Source organism: Myotis lucifugus, unplaced genomic scaffold (assembly GCF_000147115.1).
Source record: "Myotis lucifugus unplaced genomic scaffold, Myoluc2.0 scaffold_39, whole genome shotgun sequence".
NCBI lineage: Eukaryota > Metazoa > Chordata > Mammalia > Chiroptera > Vespertilionidae > Myotis > Myotis lucifugus.
In genome coordinates this window covers 3,051,348-3,073,985 of record NW_005871087.1, presented here as the reverse complement: position 1 = coordinate 3,073,985, position 22,638 = coordinate 3,051,348, and positions in this window count along the sequence as shown.

The following is a 22,638-nucleotide window of genomic DNA, read 5'->3' as shown; positions in this document are numbered from 1 at the left end:
TGGAGCTGTATCAGTGAGGGACTGGGCAGAATCTATGCTAATTACAAAAAAAACGTTGAAAAATAAAGGGAATTTGGTGCAGAGAATTATCTACACAGGTCATGAAAGAACTGAGAAGCTGAACAGGGGGCACTGTGAGATTATCATCAGCAGGAAACCACCATCATCCTGGCGCTGAAGGCACATGGGAAAAGTGATGCTATTAGAGTCCTAGACCAGTGTCACGTGATAGAAGCTGAAACTCCTGAGAAGCTACTTGCTGTTGGAGAAGCCTCCACAAGCAGAGAAGGGGGCGGGGGATAAGCTACTTGTTCCTTCTTGTTATTCACTGTCCAGAAAGACGGAGGCCACACAAAAGCCAGCAGCCCCAGGGTCCTGGGAAACAGTCTATGCACCCAGTCTCCCCTCTAAGGAATGGACATGCGGGCAAACTGGTCAGGGACCTACCTGCACAGGAGCCTTTCATTGAATGAGAAGAAATATAAATCCATTCTGAAACATCTGTTCTCTACCGGTGCAGGTCTGTCTACATTTAGGGGATCAGGGACACTTGAGAGCATCCCAGATATCTGGGGAAAGGAGAAACACTAATGTATCCCATTGTGCCTTTCTCCAGATAAACAACCCCACTGCTTTAAATGTCGAGTTAGTTCACCTGGAAAGATGCCTGGAGGTTAATGAAAATCATAGTTATCACATTATTCAAATATGTAAACTAATAGATCTCCCATCCTGACTTGAAGGACAGCCTGTAGTGATCTGGCCTACATTTTTCTAAATTTTAATTATGGCCACCATTACAAAGTGAAAATTGCCAAATAGGGATCATGCTTAATCATATATAGCCTTTATTCAAATCCACTTGAACTCTGAGATTTGTTGTCTTATCATTTTCAGACAAAAGGAAGCAATTCAAGGAGACCACATTGAGTGTTCATTCCATGTCCTTGAAGCCCCAGACCCAACTGTGAGGTTGTGAGGGGAACAGTGGTCGCGATGGTGGGCCCCGCCAGCTCCTTTTCATAGTTTCACACCTGCTTTCCTCTTCCCACCTTTCCTCTGCATGCCTCGCCACCCATGTCTCTCACTGTCCCCTTCAGATGTCAAAAGAAATAAAAGGTGCATGTCACATTACCTCCTCATGCTGTCCCTCACAGATATCATACATACATGAAAGAAACAGAAAACATGCAGTCTAGCAGCTGTCCTGAGGGAAAGTACCCTGCCACAAAATGAAAACAAACGAGTTTACATTTTGATGTTACACAGAACAGACATAGCTTCTACTTAGGGTTCCAATCCCCCTAGGCTCATTAAGTAAGGGTTGCGGGGCATTTAGAGGAGACCCCATTAGAAGGGGACATGAATGTGCTTTTTAAAGTAATGGGACAAATAAATTGTCGGAGGAATGTAGTACAAAACAGTGGATAAAATATTTATACATTCCATTGAAGCTTAGCGTATGTTCCAGAGGGAGATGTCCTAGAGAGATGGATCTTCCCCTTTGTTCGGAATCTATTTTTTTTCAATTGCTCTGACACAGCTGTTGGCTTCACAATCATTCTGAAGTTGATTAGATCAGAAAGCAGAGGCTTGCCTGCCCAGCATGACCAATGATAGCCATCAAGGTTGTGGGTATTCCAGACTTGTCGTTTGTGTAGTGAAGTTGTTTTGGGTGTTCTGAAAGCCTCTGAGAGGGTCTCAAAAGTCTGGTGCCACTGTGTTTATACATCATTTGTATCCCAAACAAGGCGTGTAATGTGCAGTGCATGCCACGTGCATAAAATTTACCAATCGAATTTGAAAATGGCTGTCAGATTTATGGAGCATGGTTATAATTACATTCACATGAACGCTCACCTAAAAGCAGAAACAGAATCTTATTACCTTTGCTTTGCTTGTTTTAATAATAATAAAAAAACCACACTTGACTTTAATTTTACAGAAGTAAATTGTTACCTATTGAGGAAGCCTTTTGACTTGCTGTCAGAATGATTTACTGTTTCTGCGACATATGGTGTAGGTGAGCCTCAGTGCAGATGCTTTTTGTCTGAAGGTCAGACAGGTTTATAAAAACTGCTGAAAATAATAAGATACTATGCTAAGTGCTTTTCAACCACTACTTATTTTAATTGTCAGAAAAACTCAAGGGACAAAGTATGAATTTCAATGTCCATTTTACAGATGTGGAGACTGAGGCTTACAGAAGTCTTCCCCTGACCTGGGTCGGTCCTTAGCATATGTTGTCATTCCAGGTCCACCTGAGCACAAAGCCATATACAGGGTAGCTTTTCGTGAGCACTGTCCTCCTTCCAGAGTCATTCCCCTAAGTGAGTAGTGGTCTCCAGGTCACTGTGATGCTGGCGATAGGGGTGGCCTGTGGTGATTTGGGGTGTCTTCTCTGGAGAACCAGAGTTGGCTCTTGACCAGCAACAGCGATGCTTTCACTTGCCTTCCCCAAGTCTCCTTGCCAGCCTGACTCCTCCAAAGCTTTGTTTTGCCAAAAGTAGCTGGTTTCTAAATATAGGATCCAAAGCCATGTCATTTTACCTATGTCGTCATCAGGAGTAGTCAGCTGCATTATTGAGTCATACCATATTAGAGTTGGAAATGGCCTGAAAGTTCATCTGATCTGAACCCATCATTCTTCAGGTGAGGAGGCTGGCATCCAGGGAATCGGAGGAGTTTGAGCCAGACAAGTGGGGAGGAGTAGTTTGGATGAGAAACCACATGTATTCTTTTCCAGTCCTGAACTCTTCCACCACACGGAATTGCCAGGACATGCCATGACATTACCCTTGGCCATAGATAGAGTGTCCCCCGGACACTCTATGATACTAACTTGATATTATATTAGAGAAATAAATATCAAATACCTGGGATATAGTGTACAGGTTGGGGCAAATGTAAGTTTACAGTTATATGTGAAACACAGTTTATTCTTGAATTGTGATTTATGAATTATTGTGTTATTTTCCATATGAACATCTGTAAACTTATGTTAAATTTTTGTTTTTAATCTTTACAGAATAGAGCTATTGTTTTATTTATGGCTTTAACATTCATACTTGAGAATTGTTCTCAAAGAGAGAACAATTCTGGTTCATCAAAGAGAGAACCAGAGAATGAAACCATTGTCTTAGAAAATGTAACAATAAAGGTTCGCTTAGCGGAGGCCAAGACTAGTCTCACGTTCTTTCTTTCTTTACTCTAATGCCACCTCTCTTGGAATTTTGGCTAAGAATCCAGAGGCCAAATGTAAATGCATAATTCCTTATACTGATATAATTGCAACAAAAATGGGGAAGAGGCACTGAGGGGAATATCATCTCCTAGAGATAGACATGTCAAATGGAGGTATTTTACTTACAAGTGTAGATTCTACCCCTTAATACATTCGAACATTGGATTTCTTTTATAGCTCTGAAAAAGCTCAATTTATAACCACAAAAATGACTTTAGAAAACATGCCATCTTTTATTCCTGAAAATGTTCAGAGAGACTGCACCTTACACATGTTTTATAGTTTCCGGAGGCATCCTGACCGAATATGATGATATGTATGAGTCCTTTTCATGTGCCAAGGGAAATAATCAGATTATGTAAATGCCTGAATGTATGTGGCTCTTGTATTATTTTCAGTTTTGAAAACCTGGCTTTTCAAATAGTTTTCTACATAGAAAAAGGTTGTTCCAGATAAGTGATATATCTAAAGCACGTTTTAAAAATGATGCTGTTTCTGTGTTTGGAAATAAAGTGGGGTTTGCGAAAAGAAATGAGTATTTCCAGGGACCGAATTCTAAAGGAGACAAAACACAAAACACCATGCAAACTACATTCCCTCTTCCAATACCATTCTCTGGAGGTTAGGTTTGGAGAAGTGAATGGAGAGAGAGTGTGTTGGAACCAGTCCTCCAATTTGTAATATTGAATCAGGCCCATTTTAAACTGTGCTAATTTATTCTTCATTGAACCATGGAGATTAATTAATCCTTTGTTTTGTTGGATTAATGAGTAATCAATACCCCAAAGAGGAAAAAAAAAGGGAATGATTTCCTCTTAAGGAACAAAGCATTCAGGTAGCCAAGTCCTTTTATCCTTTATGTTTACAAAGCAAACCACACCAAGATAAAATGTGTGGCATTCAAGATTTGAACTTTTGTTTTTCTTAAACTAAAATATTCAGGGTTTTTGTGTTTCACATGGATATAAACCAGTGGGACACAGGCACTAAAGTAATCAATGATTGTGGGTGTGTGTTGGTGGCCTCTGTTCTTCCCACAAAATTTAAGTTAGTGTCTACAATGCTTTTGATCCGGTCCCTCCCTCACTACCCCATCTAAATCTGACCATCCTCTTGCTACCAAACTAATCCCTCTCAACAAAATTATTTTACTTATTTTCTTCATAGTGCTTATGACTATCTGAAATTGTCTAGTCTATTTATTTACCCGTCTCTTACCCACTCCACTCACCCACCGCTAAATGTAAGAGTAGGGGTTTTGTCAGTTTTGTTCACTAAAGTATTCATTGAGTCTATCTGGCAGTCTTGAACATAGCCTCCAAGCCATAAATATCTGTTCAGTGAATGAATGAGTTTGCAATGGAATGCACTTGATCTGAAACAGCTTCTGTGAGAGAGACAGAGTTATAGGAGAGACATGGGTAGAGGAACCTGGAGCTCTCGGTGGCTTAACACAAAATGAGACATACTGAGAATGTCACTGCACCTTAGGAGCCTGTACTTGGTCTCCAGAATACCTTGGATTGAAGTATGGTAGCAATCATCTCAGGTAGAAACTATAGTTTAACTTTTACCCTGCTGTTTGGCTTCTGTACTTATTTGCTTTGTTTAACAATAGAAAAGTTACTTTGATTTTCTGAACTTATGTATGCTATCCCATTGATTGTGATCTCACTGGTTTTAGAAAGCACATTCTTCTGTACCTGGGAACCAGGACAGCACAATTATCCTAAATTGCCACAGTGGCTCCAGATAACGTGTTTCCATTGACTCAGTGGTCCCAAGACCTGAGGGCTCCAGATAATGTGTTCCTGTCAACTCAGTGGTCCCAAGATCCCATGGCCCCGGGCAATGTGTTTCCATTGATTCTGTGATCCAGAGACCCAAAACTATAATTTAACTATTATACTCAATTCTGCTTCTGTAAACTGCTTTTTTTGCAAACCAGGTCCCTCATTCCAAACCCAAAGATTAATCGATACCTTTGTGATTTGTGCCTATATAAATCTGGTGTGGCAGCCATCTTATTACTACGAGATTTGAGAGAGCGAAATGCCCCCTCGTAGTCCCGGATTTGCAATAAATGTGACTCCTTAATTCGACTTCTTGAGACGTCCTTGTGTGATTTGTGGGGTACATTACAACAGGATCTTCTACCTTTTCCTGGATCAGGAGCTGTCCTGCTAAGAGTTCCACAGAGGCCCTGGTCTCCTCTTTGCCTATGTGGTCTGAGCATAGTTGCATGTAGACTGGGATAGCATGCTGGTGATGTGGGTTGGGTGGATGGAGGGCAAGTCTAGAAGGGATGCTTCTCTTAACTGTGAGAATTATCCTGGTGCTACCCAGCATTTGCTGCCACCATATTAATGTCCATTTGGCAGATTAATAATAGATACCAGGACATACCCTGTGGAGTAGTGCGTTGTTATATTTGTAGGGATTGATTTGTAATCAGAAGCTCTGGGATATTCTTCTATTCTATCATAACTTAGTTATAATTTGATAATTTCATTAACATTTATATTTGCAACCCGAAAGGCAGGAATATTAAAGTCTGCTAATATATTTATTTTCAGTTTGAGTGAGGGCTTACGTTATAAAACACTTAAGTGGAGTTTGAAAAGGGCATGAAGGGGTTTCTGAAGTTTTTCAGCATGTGTAATATATTTTTAATGTAAAAAGTGTTGAATTAAGATATGTAATCCATTTACAGCAGAACTGCCAAGTGACTCTGTACAGCAAACATATATTTATGAACAATCATGACATTGATTCCTTCAAATAATATTAAGAAGGCTCTCTTTATTTGCCTTTTCTTTAAACCATTCCACCTTAGAATGTGAAGTCATAATTCCATTTTTTAAAATGTTTGGAAACTATTAGATTTTTTAATTTAAGAGTCACTGTATGTAGGGCCCTACGGTGGCAGGCCACAGAGACTGTCTCTGGCTAACAGCAATAAAAACAACTACTGAAATGGTGTGTTGATTGAAAAATCAAAACCATCTGAAAGAAGAGCTGAATTTGCGAGATCAAGGAACAGGAACTAATGGGTCTCTCTTCAGGGCATCACTGTGGTGAGGAAGAAATGCCAAACATTTTCCATCCTGAAGTCACTCAAGACAAACATTTTTGAGAAACAAATCTGATTGGTTCCATTAAGTCAGGTGCCCAATCCTCATATGGGTGGAAATCATCTTTTTAAAACAAATTCAGAAATAAAGAGAGTGTTCCTCAGGGAAACATTAACATGCTATTGTAAAAAAAAAAAAATATCCGCTAAAGCACCTGAGCTAATCCCATTAGTTTTTATATTTTGTTTTCAGAAGCATGTGAAATAGTCACTCATATTAATCACATCACCTTGAACAATGATAGAAGAATAGACTAAGATTAAATCTTAGTGTTGATTAAGGAACAATACAGTCAGTGCACTACAAAGAAATATTAATTGATGGTGACAGGTAGGGAAGTGGAAGGAAATTGATATTTGGGGAGAGCCAAGTGTTATGCTAATTGCTTTACTGGGAGCCTCTCATTTAATATTCATGATCATTATAGAAGGAAGGCAATCTTAACCTTACCTTCCTGAGAGGGAAACTGAGGATCAGAGAGATTAAGCAACTTTTTCTCAAAGTCGCATACTTAATGACATACAAATATGTGGTACAAACGTTGTACTATTGTCAGTACAATTGCAAAGGAAAACAGCATGCCATTGTTAGTCTGTCTTGCTGATGTGATGTTGCCATTGTCATAGATAATTATTGCATAACTCCTCTCTGTTGGACCGCCAGGTTATCTTGAGACCTAATAAAATAGAAGCATCTCTTTTTCTACCAGTGTTGTTAGGATTAGGATTAGGATTATTATCACTTAATAGTGTTCTCTTTTCTTGCTCAAAATCTCAGCTGTCAGTTTTTATTTGAAACCAACCATATTGTTTTTAACCCATTGTCTTAGATCAGCTTCCCTAGAAGCAGATCTCCAGGCAGGGATTTGGGTTTAAGTGATTTCTTGCATGCGTGTTTCCCAGAAAACAAACAAACAAAAATACTTTAAGGGAAGTGAGGGAAGCAGAGTAGGAAAGGGGAGTCAAGCAAGGATGTGCTCTCTGGTGAAAATTGAACCCTCTTCTTGTTATTGTGGGGGAGGGGGAGGGGGGAATCTGAACCTAAGTAAGACTTTAAAATACAGGATGGGGCAAAAGTAGGGGTATAGTTTTTCGTATGGAAAATAACACAATAATACGCCTGCGAGTGTGGCTCAGAGGTGGGGCTTTGAACTAGGAGCCAGGAGGTTATGGTTCAGTTTCCGGTCAGGGTACATGCCCAGGTTGTGGGCTTGATCCCTGGTACAGGGCATGTGGCAAACAGCCAATCAGTGATTCTCTCTCATGATTGATGTTTCTATCTCTCTCTCTCCCTTCCTTCTCTGAAATGAATAAAAAATGTATTTTTTTAAAAAAGAAAATAACACAATAATAAGTAATAATACAAGAATAAAATTGTGTTTTGTGTACTCCCAGCTGTAAGCCTACTTTTGCCCCACCCTGTATTTCTCCCCAAAACGTGGGGCTGTGGGTAATTATACCGAGGCCAGCAACTTGGAGCCTTTAGCAGGGGATACAGGCTCCAGAGCTTGAGGAGGGTGTACCAGCTCGATACAGGGGAACTGGGCCCTTCACGAACAGTCTACCCTTTCTCATTTGACCTTCAGGAGTTGAGTCATTGCCAGGCACATCCCTCTGGTCAAAGGGAGAATAGGTTTTTGCTTTTGCTTTTTTTCTCTCTCCTTGCAAGAAGTTTCTACTCTTCAGCAAACCTTTCTAGCAGCTGAACCTTCTCCTTTTTGGCAGGAGGGCATGCATCGTTGGAAACCTAAGTCAATGCTTGCTTAGCCACTGGCTGGGTTTGGACCCGCTTTCAGAACTGCAGTGGTCCAGTGGCCTCACCTAGAGGAGAGGTAGGGTAGCATCAACGCCATGCTGTCTTCAGCACAACAGAAGTGAGATGATACGATCTTATAAAGGAAAACCAGTGCCTTTTTTGTTCTTAGTTTGCATATCTAGGCTCAATGTTCATATCTTACTTTTAGATAGCTTTTGATTATGTCTTTATTTCCCTTTTCCTCATCTGCTCTGCTTGAATTGAGTTTTGTGAATTGATGCACTTTTGTGGTTTAATGAAGGTCAGGCTCTTTAATATTATCTCAGTGTGCTAACACAGGAATTTCTAAGCATGAGGATTTAAGTTGGCATAAGTAGGTATTTTGCACTTCTGTCTTACTTTCAAAGGATAGCCGATTTGTATTTCTTTTATTTTTACCAAAGACACTCTTCAGGTTTCCCCTTCTTCTCCTTCCCCTTTCTTTTTTTTCTAGATCATTGTCGAGTTTAGACCCTTATCACTTCTTCCCTAGGTTATTTATTGTAATAGATTGCTATGTACTTGTCAAAAGCATAATGGTGACTTACAGCAAAATCAAAGCATACACATCCTTTAATATAAGGAAAAAGTGCGAGGGATCAATGACATGATTCTTTTTGTTGTTGTTGTTGTTAATCCTCACCCTAGGATATTTTTTCTAATGATTTTTAGGGAGAGTGGAAGAGAGAGGGAAAGACAGAGAGAAACATTGATGTGAGAGAGACACATCGATTGGTTGCCTCCTGCACGTGCCCGGATGAGGGCCCGACCAGGGAGGAGCCTGTTACTGAGGTGCATGTCCTTGACCGGAATCGAACCCAGGACCTTTCGGTTCTGCAGTCTGATGCTCTATCCACTGAGCCAAACCGGTGAGGGCCAGAGATGGAGATTCTTTACAGAGGGACCCTGTTACAGAACATGGGGCCCGGCTGGTAAGTGAGCTGATTCCTTCCTCCAGAATTTACTCTTGCCTTTCTCTCCTGGAGCTTTATACCCTCTGACCTCTTCCAAAGGTCTTACTTAGAGGGTTTGGCTTACTTACTATGTGCAAGAAATAGCACAATCCCAACACACATTTGCCTGATTATGAGAACACCATAGAGAGCTTTTAGTTAAAATCCAATTTTTACATCTTTGTGTGCTTTTTGAGGTGTTTTTATTTCTTGTTCATTCTTTATATGAAGTTAACAATTCATTTTTGTACAAAAACAAACTATGTCCATTTTCCTACTCATGTTTCACTGGTCTCCATATGTAATTAATTGATCATGAATTGTATGCAATTCTATGTGTGGATACACACACACACACACACACACACAGACACACATTCATCCTCTCCCAGTTTGTATTTTATGCACCACACACCAAACCCCTTGCAGATTTGTGAACACATCATTCTTTCCCAAACCTCAAAGCATTAACACATGGCATTTTCTCTTTGGTTCAGCTTCCTGCTGCATGTCTACCTAAGCAAACCTCAGCCATCTTCGTGTCTTCATGATTGAACTCAAAGTTTACTTTCTCAATGTAACTTTCAGTGAATTCCCACTGTTATTCACTCTTCTGTACTGGTATTTCTCTAGCACGTTTTTAATATGCTAATATGACTGATTTGAGATTGTTTATTTACATACCTGTTTTTTCTCTGAGACCCTGAAGGCTGACATATAAATACATATTTATGCTTTCCCAAGGTTCAACTGGTTGTTTTCAAATGATTATGCTGGCCAGGGATGTTGTAGAAACCAGGAGAAATGCCACATGCACCTGAGACCTGAGATAACATACTCTTAGCTAGTATTGCCTACAAGCAGAGTTGCTGATTCTTTTTTTAAAAAAAATATATATCATTATTGATTTCAGAGAGAAGGGAGAAGGAAAGAGAGATAGAAACATCAATGATGAGAGAGAATCATTGATTGGCTGCCTCTTGCACGTCCCCTAATGGGGATCAAGCCCGCAACCCAGGCATGTGCCCTTGGCCAGAATCGAACCTGGGACCCTTCAGTCCGCAAGCTGACGCTCTATCCACTGAGCCAAACCAGCTAGGGCATGCTGATTCTTGTGTAAGTGATTTATTGAAGGAGGGCTTTAAAAGAGCAATCTTTAGGGGAGCTAGGAAAGCTGAGTAGAACAGGGGAAGGATTTATGCAAAGGCATGAATTCTAAAGCTAGCTTTAGCCTTCTCCCAGGGGAAACTCTGGAGTATGAGCCTTGCCTGCCTCTGGGCAGAGAGGTTGGCTTTTATACCTTCGATTATGACCCCTCTCCCCCCTCCCACACCCCCCACTCTCACCCCTGCCACCCTGAAAGCAGGTAGCTGTAATCTCCTAGGCCAGTGGTCGGCAAAGTCATTAGTCAACAGAGCCAAATATCAACAGTACTTCTTCAAAATAGACTCGCCCAGGCCGAAAACCGACTTCTGCGCATGGGCCATGAAGTTTCAATCGCACTGTACGTGCGCGCCTGCGTGGTATTTTGTGGAAGAGCCCCACTCAAGGGGCCAAAGAGCCGCATGTGGCTCGCGAGCCACAGTTTGCTGACCACGGTCCTAGGCAAATCTAGATGAGGTGCCTCCTGTAGGCTAAAGATACACCTCTAGAACAGATAGGGACATAGAAATACAAGCTGAGTGGAGGAGACCTGTCAGGGGCACAAACAGCATCTGCTACATTTACTAAAATTTTGCCAGATGTTAAATAAGGCAGAGCTCATTTGTTGAGCACTTGCTTTTTGTCAAATGCTGTGGTAAGTGCCTTGTGGGTATGAGCTTGGACCCTTCAGTTAGTAAGTATATCATGGAGTATGAAAGTTAACCAATTTTCAGCCAGGTGTACTATCATCCAACAAATCTAGGTAGCGAGCTGAGACACAGAGTCTGTGACTGTATTTCATTGAGTTTGAGAAGTGCTGATTGCAAGACATCATTTTATGTTCTTCTGCTCTACAAGGAAGGAAAAGAAAATGCTCGCTATTCAACTATAATACACAACTTTCATGTCGTCCATGATGCAACACAACCTGTTCTTGAGGATATTGAAGTGTGCAATTTAAAAGTGTGTGTGAACTTTGGATATTTATAAATACTGATGGCCAAATGACAAGTAGGAAGAAGTTTATGTTTGGAATTTTACAATATTAGATTATTCATTAGTCTCTTGGAAATTAATTTACAATGGGTTATTTAAAATGATTATTACTAACTTTAAAACTAATATAGTGCATACAGGGTTTGTAAGTATTACATGTTCTGCTAGGCCAGTGGTCGGCAAACTCATTAGTCAACAGAGCCAAATATCAACAGTACAACGATTGAAATTTCTTTTGAGAGCCAAATTTTTTAAACTTAAACTATATAGGTAGGTACATTGTCATTAACTTAATTAGGGTACTCCTAAGGCTTAGGAAGAGCCACACTCAAGGGGCCAAAGAGCCGCATGTGGCTCGCGAGCCTCAGTTTGCTGACCACGGTGCTAGTCAATCACAGGGATGGACTTTTGATAGAATCTGCAGACACTTTTTAAAACTTACATTTTGTCAAAGACAACTCTGTGATGATCTCATACATGACCATTATGGGTTATGGCTGAGAATTGTTAATTACATGCATCAATAGTTACTCAATGAATGCTACGATTTTCTAGAATGATATATACAGTATTGGAAATAGTGTTTTCTTGTGCATATGTTTTTAAATCTTCAGCATAAAACTAGTGAGGCTATTGATCATTTCAAAAGATTTTTGGATAAATGGGGCCACTCATGCATGATTTGTATTTCACACCATCTTCAATCTCCATTGCTTGCTTCCCTGGTACCTGTCACATTTCAAGAGGTAAAAAGCCGAGGACAACACCATTAATTTGATAAAAACAAGATTTTTGATGGTGTAATGGGATATTCGATTACAGATTGATGTTTTTCTAATTCTCCAAAATTAGTGTGAACATGATACATATTAACAATAAGGCATGTTTTAAATTAATTCTTTGAGCAACAGCCAAATGAAATGCTGCAGCCATACTCATTATGATTTGGGTCAGCTAGTTAATTGAAATATGAGAGATTTCTGTATTTAGTCTGTGTTACAAAAAAGGGCTTATTGCCTTAGCCAGCTAGTTGCTATTACCAAAATTAAAAACTATATAAATTATACAAAGCTATCCACAGAGGCTAGCATAAAAATTACTGCCCCTGCTGAGGCCAAAATGATGTCTTTGGTTGAATTGCCAGATACAAAATAACAGCAAGAGATAAATTATTTTCTGGGCCATTATTAAAGGATTAAAGGTGGGCCCCAAATCTCTGGTGACCAGATTCATTTTCTCCTCTATGGTAGGTATGTCTTTGCTCAGTTTTGAGTTGTTTATTCCAGAGAAAATTGCTGCAATGTTAAATAAAGCTAAGAGTGGCAAAGAAAACAATTCTCATTTATTCTTTTTTGTACATTGGCTTGGTTTTATCTACTATTGTCAGAGAGTCAGCTGTGAGATACTTCAGGTATTATCAAAATGTTCAATTGGCTGATGCCTAAATACTTCAAAGCGGATTTCAAGGTAGGTTCAAGTACTTGCCATCATTAACATTTTCAGAACAGAAAGTCTAAGTCTTCAGAATCCCCTCTGCCCCCACCCCATGTGAGAGTAGGAGGACTGGTCAGAGAAAGAAAGTTTTTATCAAATAGTTTTGTCCTTAGATATAAACTTCAATTTTTTCTCCTAAGAAGCAATATCTCAAAAGAAAGCCAAACGGATAACCTTTTAAGAGAATGTGAAAGCATTTCTCTGTTGCACCATTCAGGTTGGGCCATGATGGAATTGTATCATAGAGAAATTGAATAGCTTTAGATGTTATAAAATTGGGTCATCTTCCACCATCATGATTGATCAGTAACTACACCAGAATCAGTGGGAGTGGGTCAAACCCATGGAAATAACTGAAGAGATTAGATATGTTTCATTGGGAGTTTGATTTCACAGGACTTTAAACAGACATTCTTCTTGTTCTTTAGTTTGAGCTCCATAGAAATTTATTTTTTTCAGGCTAAGAATAAGAGCAATGAAGTGAACAATGTTATACAGTTTTTAAATTTTTATAAATTTTTCTGGCTGTAAAAATAATATGAGAACAATAGATCATTTACAGAAGAAAATAAAAAATCACCTTTATTTCTGGCACTCTCTGATTCATTCATTTTTTAGCATGTACTATGTGCCAGGAATTGTTCAAGGAATTGAAATAGACATTGTGTGTGTGTGTGTGTGTGTGTGTGTGTGTGTATGTTTCTCAAATACATCAAATGGAAACTCCAGGTCATATATTAACTTACTTCTTAGGTTACTGTTGAATAATCACAGAGCTGACAGTCTCATGGGGGGGAGAGACAATAAAAATGTAAATAATACAGTATGTTAGAAGGTGATAAGAGCTATGAAGAAACATAAAGTGAGGTCTTTATATCGCATGCAATTTTAGAGGGTACCATTCACATTCTATTTTATGAGAATCCCATTCCCTGCAAGAGTGCCACGTGACCCTCAGAAGGAGAGTTGGAAAATCTCGGTGAGAGTGGAGGAAAGAGGGGTGTATTTTGATGCAATGGCTGGGTTGCTCAAGAAGGTGACATTAAAGACTTGACAATGCTGCTATTTAAAGGAAGAGTGCTTTAGGCAGCAGGAACAGTCTGTGCAAACCGAAGAGAATGTTTGGCAACTGAAAAAAGGCCGGTGTGATTGGGCCAGAGTAGGTACAAGGACAGTAGCGAGAGATAAAGTCTTAAAAGTAACAAAGAGGCTTATGAAATTAGTGTGATATGCAGCCACTGGAGAGTTCTGAGAAGAGGAATCTGACTTACACTTTTTTTGAAAGTTTACTCTAGCTGCTATGTATCAAATGGGCCATAGGGCACAGGGTGGGAAGGAATGGAGGGCAGGAGACCTAGTAGGAAATGAATGCAGTAAGCTAGGTGAAAAATGATTGTGGTTCAGACTGGGGTAGTAGCAGTGGTGGATAATGTTGAGATTCTGTAAATATTTGGAATAAAAGGCCACTTAAATTTATTTTCCTGTAACATATGAAGTAGAAAGAAGACTAAAAATAACAAAGGCTCCTGTTACTGTGACCATAATGGAGTATATCTATCTAATACATTTGTATGGATTTATGTGTGTGCTATGTGCATCAAATATTTTGATGTTGTAATCCCACAGCACCTACTAGTGTGTGCATTTGCACTCAATATAACATATGTTATGACATAAGGATATTCTACATCCTTACATATCAGCTGGGAATATGCTATTTAAAACAAACGTTATATAGCATCACACAAATAGACTGTATTACCAATACACAGAACTGAGAATTAAATGGGTTCTATTAGAAATTGGGTTATGGCTGCCCTCAGAAGAGAAGGAACCTGCTTGGGTTTGCTGTGCTTTCATCTTTCCACCTCAGAGCTCCTTTGCTTAGAAGATTTGCCAAAGAGTTTATGCTCTGAATTTGGTGAGGAAGGCAAGACTTAGCTAGTTAGAGTTCTGTTCTTTGCTAAGCAAGGGTACCTGTGTTCTAACCTAAAGTTCTCCTAATACCTCTCCTACATTCTCTGGGCTGTGCTCACCTAAAATAGACCTAGATAGGCTGTTCATGATGGTGTCCAGTATCTTTCAGTCTTCCCAGAGATAACTGTGAGATCCAGATATGCACCCACCTCTACCTTCCCCACAAAAACAGTGGGTGTTACTAGGCTCTGATGGAATATCTTTCATATTTATCTCGTCTTTTTCCTCCCCTGCCTGCCACTGTGGTCTAGTTGCCTTCCTTTCGGTCTAGTATATTTCTACCACAACTCACAGAAATTACTCCTGTTTTCTGGTATATACGTATCATTCCTGGTGTCCTTTTCTAATACAGGCTCTTTCATAGTTTCATGTTGGTGATTATGTCCAAATGTTCATATCACCATTTTGCCTGAGAGTCTCTGAAACTGTGTGTGTGTGTGTATGTGTCTGTATGTTCAACTACAACATATAGCGGAAACTCTAGGTCATACAGTAAGTTACTGTTGAATAATTATATCACTTTATTTCCTCTTGACTTTGAAGTAAACCTTTATGACTATTTATGGCACGCAAAATAAATTTTAATCAGATTTGAAATATACTTTATTAGTTAGGCAGTATTACAAGTTATAAGATGGGTCTCACTACTCTAAGTTGGGACTTGTCTCTTATTTGGTGTTAGACAAATACTGTTTAGATTTCAATATATACAACTCATCCTGGAACAGGACTTGCCGAGAGGAAAGTAAGTTAAAGAAGGAAAATATTGGCTTGGACTCAGTCTGGTACCACTTGGTATCATAAAGATATCAGCACAAGATTAGGTCCCACTTAACTTCTGCTGTGATCCAGGTGAAGCCAGAGAAAAAGGACCATCTAAGTTTCCCATCGCCAACATATTCATTCAACCATCAATCCATTGCACACATAGTTATGGGATGCTTATGATATAATAGGCACTTGTTCCAGGCTTAGAGGAACCAACAGTGAATAAAACATAAACACTAGTTTCATAGAATTTGCTATCTGCTTAGGAGGAAGACAATAAACACATATATATCATATCAGGTGGTTATAAGTGCCAGAAACATGCCTAATGTGAGGTAATAGGATGAAGGATGAAATGAAGATGCTATGTTATATAAAATGATCAGGGAAAAACTCTTTAATAAGGTGGCCTAAGTGCAGACTCCTATGGAAAGTGAGAAGCTAAGTCAGGTGGTTATCTGAAGTAACCTTGTTTTAGGCAGAGGGAAGTGAAGGACAAAGGCTCTCAGGTGAAAGTCTGCTGGCCAGCTGGAGGCGTGACAAGAGGCCAGTGTGGCTGTGACAGAGTGTGTGGAGGAGCATGAGAGGAGGTGAGGTGAGGGGGTAGTAGAACCCCATTAGGTCTTGAATCCATACCACCGTTATTGCTTTGTTTCTGTACATCTTAAAGACGTTTCTATCTTCCAGCACTCTATTTTAGAACGGAGATGTCCCCAAGGAGAGACAAGACCATAAACTCATTATCATGGTACTGTTACTTTTTTGTTTTCTTCTTGGAGATTCATGGATAGCCAGTGAAAATTTGATGAAATAATGTCCCCGTGGCCAATTAAGGAGGAAAAGATAATGTTATTAGGGAAAAGAATATGATCATGTAGGTGAGAGGGTAAGAAAACAAGTGTATTTTATGTTGGTGGCCATGTGTTGTGTCTACACAAATTACTTCCCCTTCAATTCCCCTTGCTTTTCTGGAGGGCTCTGATTTTGGTCTGTAGAACATGCTCCATTCTTTGGCCTGTGCAGCCATTTGCTCTGAGAAAATGACCTTTCCCCAGGCTCAGAAGGATTGTATGTATTGAGGGCTCTAAGCCTATCATGATAATTCCATTTCTCTCATCAGTGAGTGACTTAGAAAATTTCATGTGATCAATTCTGTCCAATAAAACTTGAGCGGAAGACTAATAGGGGCAGGAGATTCCAGTGAAAGTTTCTTACATTTTTCCACGGCACAGGAGGAAAAGGTAGCTATCTCCAGATGTTGGTGAGTAAGGATAGCATCTTGTGGCCATGAGGGCAGTGATCAATACAGTGAGGATGGCTGGCCTGATGAAGTGATTGTCTCCGGCATCATCTGCTGTTGGGCGTTTGCCTCTTGCTGCAGAGAGAAGTTTCAGAATCCACACCAAATAGGAGATGCCCCCAAACTCACAATATATATGCGTGTGTGTTTATGTATATATGTAAGTTATAGTCACATTTGTAATAACAAACATAAGAAACAACTATACATAGAATATCAATGGAGGATTGTAACTTACTACCATTATATAGTATGTTCTCATTCAAAGGCATTTTCAAAGAAAATGATCACAATAGGTTGTCAGAAGAAAGTACACAAAAATATAAGTAAAAATTTCATTCAGATCTCAAATACATGGACAGAGAGTCAGAGATATAAATATTCATAGGAATAAAATAGGTGAATAGATTATTAACTTCGGGTGATATGATCAGATGGGATCAGCTGTGAGAATTTTTGTTTTTATGCAATTTTACATTTCAATATTTCACAGTGAAAAAATAGGGTTTTTATAATCATATAAAATACAATTATTAATTTTACCAAAATTCAAGAAGGATGATTCAGGTATCTCATGGATCTTCTTTAATGCAACTTTTAAAGGGTTGCTGTCCTTGCCATAAACTGAAAGACCGGGCTCCTCAATCCAGCTGCTGTGTCAGGCTCTGGCCTCAGTTTGAGTACCATATAGAAGTTACAGGTCTAAGCACCAGTGCCTTAAAGGACTAGGGAGAATCCCTTTGCCGTCCACTTGTTCAGTGCATTTCTCTATCTCATCTGGCCAATAGGATATCCCCGCAGTGAGTAGGAGACTGTCAACTCATGGTGGCCTGACCTTCTTCTGTGGTATCTTGTCCTTGATTACACGAACTTGATTTCATGAACTTATATTCATCAAGCCCTGCTCTTAAGTAGGGCACTACCCTTTGGTGATCTACACAAAGCAAGGATGGCAGTGACAGACCCTACTGCATAAACATGTTTTTACACCCCAAGGCCAAGGCAGCATGAAACTTAAGCATGCAGATAGCATCGCCAAGATTGCTGCATGGTACAAATTAGGATTCAAGTCAGCCTGAGTTGTACAGAAGCCTGAGAACTTTAAGCTAATTTATGGTGACCCGCAGAGGCTAAAATAAGGCAGAATCTAGACTTTTCCATTAGTTATGAGACTCTGGGAATGACTCCAGAGTCACTGGTCAGATAGAATAGTTAGAGCTAAAATAATAATTCAGAATACACACCAAGGCACAGTCTTAGCTCACCCTCCTACTTGGTGGCATGGTATGTAATCACTCTGAATATATTGCTTAGCTGTCCTATGATAGGGAAGAAAAATGAATGGTGGACAAACAGCTTTGTTTCTCTGTGGATAGGCTTCTAGCGTAGTTGTCAGTGTAGTGATCCCCCAAGTTGTCAGAATTTAGATTCCCCCCAAATTCAGAGACAGAGGCAAAGGCTTGGTTATAGATCAGGGGTCCTCAAACTATGGCCCACGGGCCACATGCAAATACAAATGTTGTATTTGTTCCCGTTTTGTTTTTTTACTTCAAAATAAGATATGTGCAGTGTGCATAGGAATTTGTTCATAGTTTTTTTTTTAAACTATAGTCCGGCCCTCCAACGGTCTGAGGGACAGTGAACTGGCCCCCTGTTTAAAAAGTTTGAGGACCCCTGTTGTAGATAATGTGTTTGAGCTGTGATTCCCGAAGCAAAAGCGAGTGGGGAGAGTGGAAGTTAGGAAAGTCCAATATAATGATGTGTTTATCAAGGTCACTGCTAAAAAGCTGGTAGAAAAAAAATTAAAAAGCTGAAGTTGGTCAGTGGGGTTCAGTGTCACGGAGACATTCAGAGAAGGTGCAGAAATTCAGGAGTTGTCTGCCTGGAGGAGGCTGGGAGGTGGGAGCAATTATCTACCAGCTTCTGTTCTCTGATGGTTTAGTGTTGCCTTGGTGCAATCACCATGCACCTCTAGTCTCCACTGATAGAGGGCCAGCAGCTCTTGAAGCACCTGTGGCTGATGGTACTGGGGCCTTTGCTTGAGGAGGGGCGCTCTATGCAAGGTGAGCCTGTGCTTGCATGAACCTGTTCCCTAGAGTTGAGGTGGCCAAAAGAAATTGGGCATGGGCCACCAAAGTTTTTGGGATTTTGTCCAGATGGATGTATCCAAGAAAAATATACCTTAACTTGCAGCCCTTAGAAATAGCATTGGGGGTGGGGGAGTGGGGGCAGATGGTGGGTTAGAGCTTAAAACTAATTAGGTTTGGCCTATGTATTTTAATTCATTTATTGAGTACCTATTATGTTCTTGGTGTGCTGAGAAGACAAGTGGATAAGGATACCTTTTAAGATACCTTTTGGTGCAGGAGATAAGCTCATTACAACTGAAAGTGTTACTCAACCGTCTGGCGTGGCTCAGTGGTTGAACATTGACCTATGAACCAGGAGGTCAGGATTCAATTCCAGGTCAGGGCACATGCCCAGGTTGTGGGCTCTATCCCCAGTCGGGGCATGCAGGAGGCAGCCGATCAATGATTCTCTCTCATTATTAATGTTTCTATTCTCTCTCCCTCTCTGAAATCAATAAAAATATATTTTTTAAAAAGTGTTACTCAAATGATGTATAAGTAAGATACCTACTGTGCGGCTTCATGGGGAAAATTGCTTTTATACCAGACCGAGGAAGACTCTCTAGAGAGAGAGGTAACAGTTGGGATACACACAAAGATACACACATACATGCACACACATGCATATACACATGCATATATGTGCATGCATTCATGTATGTGTGTATACACATATAAAATAATTTCTTTCTGAAGGGGAAGGGCTGTCTGCTTTATGTGAATTATTTATCCTTAGTGTCAGCATTCACATCTAGACGCTTGATAAGATTCAGAGTGCAAAATGATCACACAAAGAACTGGTTTTAGTACATGTGTATTTATTTTCCTCCCAATTCACATTTATGCTTTGGGTACTTTTATATTTTTGGTTTCCTGGTAGTTACTTCTGTTTATTGGGGGGAAAAGCATCCATGAAGCTTATTCCTAGCTTAGAATTTGTATTCGGCCAAAGAAAACCTTTGCACCTGCCACTGAAATGCATCCACTTCTGGGCTGGAATGCACCAGCTGTTGCCCAGCCTCCGACGGCACACCAGGCAGTCAGGACTGTGAATGAGGCCTCGGATCCCAGGCCCATGAAACTGACAGGGACATTTCAAGTCGACAGGATGCAATTACCCAAATTGAAATGAGGCCAGGGCTTATCAGGAGGCCCTTCCCATTTGCTGGGGAAAAGGATCCCCAGATATTTAACAAGGGCAAGTGGTCAGGATCTTCATTGTAGCAGTCATTTCAAAGGCAGGCACTTCAAAACAATACTAAAGGAAACCCATACCCGATATAAAAAATCACATTCCTTCAATGGAGAATAAATCACATGAAAGCCTTGAGAATCTCAGTCCTTTCCTGTTTGGGGAGGAAAGAAATGTTTATGGATGGGGAGCGTAAATATTTCTACATCAGCTCCTCTTAGCACGGATAATGTACAATATTATAATGGGCCATTGGTTATCCGGGAATTGGCAGAAAGTGATTCCCCAAATCAAACATACTGAATTCCATACACTTATCCCTGGTCATATAGATAGACCCTTTCATTACAAACTTGTGGAACAACACTGTGTGGTTCTTCTAGGGCAGCGGTCGGCAAACTGCGGCCCCTTGAGTGTGGCTCTTCCACAAAATACCACGTGCGGGCGCGCAGGTACAGTGCGATTGAAACTTTGTGGCCACACTCAAGGGGCCAAAGAGCCGCATGTGGCTTGTGAGCCGCGGTTTGCCGACCACGGTTCAAGGGTCTTTGACACAAGTGTTTCGTTACCAAGAAACTGAACTAATTTTTAGAGTTTGCAGCAGAAATAAATAAGCTGGGCTGGACGGCAACTGTGTAACGATTGCACGTGGAACCCACAGGTCCATTTGAGCACAGTGATCCCCGGCCTGTGTCCCCTGTCGCTGGTAACATGCGCACAACTCTCCTGGAGGGAATAGAGGAATCTTAGTCTCCAGGCCACTATGAGCCCTAACGTTGGCACAAGCTCTCCACACCCCTAGTCAGAGAGAGACGAAGAGTAAGGTATCTCTTACCGGACTGCAGTTTGATGGGAGTCCATCACACTGACAGACAGACTGACTTCCCTCTGTATCTGCCCCCTTTTTCTAAAAAATATTTTTTATTGATGTATTTGCCTCCTTTTTCTAAACAAAAAAATTTTTTTTTATTGATTTCAGAGTGGAAGGGAGAGGCAGAGATAGAAACATCAATGATGGGAGAGAATCACTGATAGGCTGCCTCCTGCACGCCCCCTAGTGGGGATCAAGCCACAACTGTGGCATGTGCCCTTGACCAGGAATCAAACCATGACCTCCTGGTTCATAGGTTGACGCTCAACCACTGAGACACTGGGGCTGGGCATTTGCCTCTTTTTATGGACGGAGAACCCAGCATTTGCAGCCTAAAGGAGCAATAACAAGAAGCATCTCCAATCCAGATGCCTCCTTTTGCAACTGCTGCTTCATGGAGATACACTGACATCCCTTCCTGCCACCCCCCAAAGCAGGTACCAGGAAGGCTTCTGGGTGCCCTCCTGCAAGGGGCTGTTTAATGTCACGGTGCCAATCCCGAAAAGCTCCCACTTCCCTTCCCCACTGGATGTAGAAAGAAAGGAAAAGAGATGAGCTGGTGAGGAGTCTTGCTCAGCATTAAAACAAAACATGCCGTTTGTTGGGATGGTTCACTTTTAACTCTCTTTGCTTGCCAAGGCAGCATTCTGGGGACCCTGAGAGACTGGCTATGGCTGGAGAGGGTGAGCCACGGTTAACTGTCACATGTAATGTAATTGTCCACCGGGGAAGGGAAGAAGCCACTGGCTGGCCACCTACATGCTGAATTACCACCTCTCTGCCCCCTCCCTGCCCTCCAACATAATGTCACCATTTACCTGTCTCTGTGGCAGATGCTATAGGAGACCAGGAGTCCCGAAGTCCCAGTGGCTTCACACTAGTTTCTCCACTCTGTAGTGCCAGACCATCCCGGAAAGTCCCCTGTGAGCTCAGCCTGACCATCGGCCCACCCTAGCCAGACATGGATTCTTAACTCTCGAGAAGTATGAGCAGCACAGCCGGCATGACTCAGTGGTTGAGCGTCGACCTATGAACTATGAGATCATGGTTCGATTGCTGGTCAGGACACCTGCCCGGGTTGTGGGCTCGGTCCCCAGTAAGGGGCGTGCAGGAAGCAGCTGATCAATGATTCTCTCTCATCATTGATGTTTCCATCTTTCTCTCCCTCTCCTTTCCTCTCTGAAATCAATAAAAAGATATTTAAAAAGATATTTAAAAAAATAAGTGTGAGCATTTGATGGCACTCACTAAATTCTGACCATTTTGTTTTTCCTAAGTGGCCAGAACAGATTTCTCCTTCTTTTTTCTTTATTGAGCATTTGTAAGACACAGTGTCTCTCTCAGAGAGGACAACAGAAACATATTCATTAACGTTGATCTGGATCTCTGTTAACGGAAAGAATTTGGCATTATTACTGAAAGCTTTTGCCTGTCCTCAATGCCTCTTCCTTTTACTAGCCCTCTATAGCAAGCTGCCTTCCGCACATTTTATGTGAAAGCCGGTTTTCCGCAAGGATGAAAGCTGGCAGAGCAGGGAATGAAATGAGCACTAAGTTTTATTTCCTCCTAAATAATTATCCTCAAGGTGGGTAAACTTTTGGTCATTAAATTGCTAAAAACGAAGATTCTCTGCTGCAAGAACA